Source organism: Adiantum capillus-veneris, chromosome 12 (genome assembly GCF_014529385.1).
Source record: "Adiantum capillus-veneris isolate H3 chromosome 12, ASM1452938v2, whole genome shotgun sequence".
Classification (NCBI taxonomy): Eukaryota; Viridiplantae; Streptophyta; class Polypodiopsida; order Polypodiales; family Pteridaceae; genus Adiantum; species Adiantum capillus-veneris.
Genome location: NC_140942.1, coordinates 140099236 through 140104007, shown reverse-complemented (window position 1 = coordinate 140104007; position 4772 = coordinate 140099236).

Sequence of the window (4772 nt, the reverse complement as noted above, 5' to 3'; positions counted from 1 at the left end):
GAGAGAGAGAGAGAGAGAGAGAGAGAGTGCTTAGTTTCAGCCAAAGAGACTGAATCAAACTCTTGTATGGGTGTTTTCAAAACATCTCTATAAGTGTGATCTTTTAGATTTACTCTTGTTATAGATCCCACTTCCTTCAAGTACAGATAATTGTTTCTCCAATCTTGGATCTTGGATAAGCTATACATGTCGCATGAAAGGTCTTCCCAATATGATTTCATAGTTGAGTTTTTTTTCAAAGTCTACTATGGCAAAAGTGTGTTGATATTCAATTCCACAGGGATTGACTATCATCTTTTCAAGCAGCCCTAATGGTCTCTCAATGTGTCCGTCAGCCAATTGCAATTTCATTCGAGTTTGTCTAATGACTGTTTGTCCCCAAGATTCCCATACTGATTTCGTGGCTATGGCTATGCCTGCTCCACTATCTAGTATCGCCATGGTTTCAATGTCATTATATTTCACGGGGAGGGTGGTGTTTCCTTCTTCCCCTTCGTAATGATAGCCGTTTTTCGGCTTTTCGTAATTGCCATAGTGAGTTAACCCACCCTACCAAAATCATCCAAACACTGTGGCTATCCCTACCATTTCATTGTATATAAGTGTGTGTGAGTTAGGAGACTTTTCTCATATCTTCTTAAAAACCCTTAATTAGCTAGTCATTGGGCTAGTTGAGCCAAATAAATAAATAAAATAAAAAAATAAAAAATATTATGGCCCATTTGTGTATAAATATTTCATTGTATATAGGACCTAAATAAAAGGATTTTTCATATTTATTTTGGTATTTATTTACATATTTCTACCTATGGTGTGTTATTTATGCTATGTACATTGACTCACCATTACCATATTTTTTCTTACCATTTTGCATACTCTTTATTCCATATAAAAATAATATCATGCAAGCTTCTCTTATTTTTGGTGTAACTCCATCCTAACAAAAATCCAAAAAAACTAGTTCTATTTATGTGTATATTTTTTCATTATTGTGATTTTTTCCTTCCTACATCTATTCTTTATTACTCTCATAAATTAGACCACAAAAAATATTCATCTTTTTATGGTAGACTTATAATGAGAGAGATTTATTTTGACCCCTTTATATTTTTTCCACCTATATTATTTATATTTGATATGTACATATTTTTTAGACCCCTCAATATTTGATTTTCTTAGTTGTACTATTCATTTATATCATGATCTCAAAAATATCTTCAATTATAGACCTACCAAATAAGATCAAGGGTATGTGGAATGCATGCATGCACCATGGGGAGTTCACTCTTGGAGGTATTCAAAAGAATCATCCAAAGAAAGACCTCACAAGGACTTTGTGCAGTGGAAACAACAATCGGTTTTGCTGAATTTTTAAAGATCACATGCTCCAAGAATTTGAAAAGGTGATACAAACAAACATTGTAGCTCGGGAGCTGAACTTTCACCTCAAATTTTTTCATATTTTTTTGAGCTACGCTCTATGAGCTATGATTTTATTGGTGGACCCCAGTTTGCCCATGCTATGCAGCCACACTCTCTCTTCCACTTTATCATTTTCCTCTTCACACACACTCCTCCCTCTCCTTCCCACTCCCAAACCTGCAAATCCCATGTCCTAATTCACCCTCTTCACCATTGCCACATCTCTCACACCTCCATAGCCTTCATCCTCCATTTCTACACCCTATGTGTCCCCCTTTCTCTCTACATAAATGTCCATATTACCATACTCTCTTCCGTTTGTAAAGAACTTCAAAAATCAGCAAAAATCCAAGGATAACCTCTGCAAATGAAGGCTTTTATCATGAATTTTCCAAGGTTTGAAGATAGCATAGCTTCATCGACACGCGCTACTTCGCCATGCTGACCGCTTCTTCTACCGGTGCTGTAAAGAGGTGAATGTCAACTTCTCCAAGCTTCAACCTTGCTTTACAAGCTTATCCCTTCTCTAAATTTTCTCATCATATATCTCACCATTTGGTGAATGATTTTGTAAATATTTTTTAGTGATAATTACTAAATACTAACCACTAACCTTATTGTAAAATGCACCCTCTACTAGAGTAGGCCCTCCCAAATTATTCACTCAATCCCTCTCTCCTTTCATCCTCAATAATTCTCTTCCCTTGAGCCCACATCCATGTGACTCAAAGGACAAGAGAGACCCACCCTCATTAAAATAAAATAAAAATATGCATAATCTTTTATTCCTTCAAATAAACTTGATTAGGCCTAATCCAAATCGGGGCTTCTAAAACCTATAAATAGAGCCCTTCTCTCCCTTGTAAATCATCATATCGATCACACTACACCACACCATTCTCAACACATAACACACCACTCTTCAAGCCTAGCTGTGTAGAGTGTGTGCATTGTGAATGCTCTATTCCATCACTACACATAGGTGCATGGAGACGCTTGAAGTTAGTTATGCCATCTAGAGGAGTGGAGTGATACTATACTCTGCAATCACACGTATAGCCTACTCTTGTCCATAAATAAGATTCATAGTTTTGGGTGCAATTGTATGCTGCAACTACGACTCTTCTCTCCAAATTGACTTGATAAGTTGGCTAATCAGGTGGTTGAAGGTATATTGTCCTTGAAGTTTGTTGTGCCATTTCATACTTGGTGGTTTGAGGGCTTGTTGAATTGTTTGCCTAAAAGGTCAATTGTAAGAGGGTGCTCGGTGAGAGGACTCCCGTGACCCTAAGACAATTTTTGTATTGGCAACAAGGTCAAGTTTTGTGTTGTTTCTCTATTTCTCATCAAGCTTTGTGTGCATCCAGTCTTTAAGGCTAAGACTGAGTTGCTCAAGTTGATTTGTGCTCTTTATCTATCTCTGGCATGGTGAATGTTTGTGTTTGGTGTGTGTGGCTGTCTTGCATTCCCCTCTCTTTGTGCGTTTGAGTACAAGGAGATATCACGTACGTCCTAGTTCGCATCTACAACTAGGTGGTGCCCCTTTTCTTGTTTGGTTTCTGGATGTGGGTTGTTGTTGTCTCTGATTGTGCTTGCCCCAGCCCCAATTGAGTAGCACGGGAGCCTCGAAGGGTGTTTAGAGGCCGCTCTTCTTGTTGCCCGCCCCGGACCGCCTCAAATTGGTGCCCCCACTGAGGAACGGCTTGTGTATGTTTTGTGTAGGTTCAACCTTTAGCATAATCAAGTAGCTTGTATAAATCCGAGAATTTGTATGATCCCTTCATTCCCATTGCAAGGCAAAAGGTACACATAACTGTTAGTACTAAGTTGCAATTTCAGCGAGTAATTCGTAGAATTTTAGGTCCTCTTAGGTTGACCGAGATAAACGCTTCAGTAAATCCTTTTATTTTGCCTCTCATTAGGTACGACCTTAGTTTGAACGTCTATATTTTTGTTTTGTTTTAAGCATTAGGTCATGCATAGACCATGGATAATGGCCCAGGAATAGAGGTTTTCCCCTTTCATTTCACTCCACACATTAGAATAAACATTGCAATTAGTAGGAAGATCCACTTTCAACAACGTATGGTGTTCATGTTTGGTGCCCAAAGAGTAGAAGAAATTCTGGTCACCAAACCCTGTCATCCTGCCTCTTATTGATTATCATAGGTCATTTGATGTGAATATTTTTATTTTGTTGTAGAATAGATTGCAATTTAGAAAATATTACTGTGTAAATCTTTTTTTTTCTTTTAAACAAACAAACAAAAACGTGTTGTCACCTTGAAACTGATTCAATGGAGGCCCAACGCCAAATGTCCGGATATCCTCTTTTCTTTGGAGAGCCTGGAGAGGATGCAGAACTATTTTTAGCAAATTTCAAGATGTCTTGTCGTATCAAGAGTATAGTAACTGATCAAGAACGTGTAGAGATGTTTGAAGTGGTCCTTAAAAAAGATGCTAGCACTTGGTTTGACTCGTTGCCTGAGGAAGTTAAAGGGAATTACACGGAAGTTGTGAATCATTTCAAGAGATACTTCTTTGATCCCCAAAACACTCAAAAACTATGGCAAGACATTGTTTCTCATAAGCAGAAGGACTTAGATGACTACTACTTGTACAAGCAAGAGTTTCTACGTCTTTGGGCTCTATGGATACGAAATGTTGCTAACCCTGGTGATGGTGCAGAATTTCTAGAGAAGGAGAGGTTCATAGCTGGACTATTTCCTGACCTTACGGTAAAAGTTGAGGCGGGTTCACCTGCTACCTTTGATGCAGCTGAAACTAGGGCTGCTGAGAAATATAGGAAACTCAAGTGCTTAAGGGGGGAGGTTCCAATAGAAGGTCTTAGACCCAAAGGTAAGTCACAAGCATCAACATCTAAGGAGATTCCTGAGGTAACGGTGGAAGTGATTGAGAAGTTAAATGAACCTTTAAGCGGCCTGTCAATTCACTTTGCACAAGCTGTAGGTCCAAAGGGACAAGCAAAGAAGTCTGAAGAGCGAGATCCACGACCTAGGAGAGTCTTGCAATGTTGGAATTGCGGAGAGTCTGGACATGGGATGTATAATTGTCCTTGGCCCCGTGGGGAGCCAGGGAAACCTAACTTGAATTACCCAGTGATGAATGCAAGTGAAGGAACTGGTCAACAACCAAGGCTTCTACAAAGGCCAAATGGAGCAAGACCACCTCCACAAGGAGTGGAAGGGGTTCCACCTTTGCCAGACCCAAATGTGCATGTGGTAGAGGTGACAAACTCAAATGAGGTTGACATGGAAGAAAATGGCATTAAGCGTGGCCGAGGAAAAGGTAAAGAAAAAGAAGGTGTCACATCACAGAGTGACCATGGA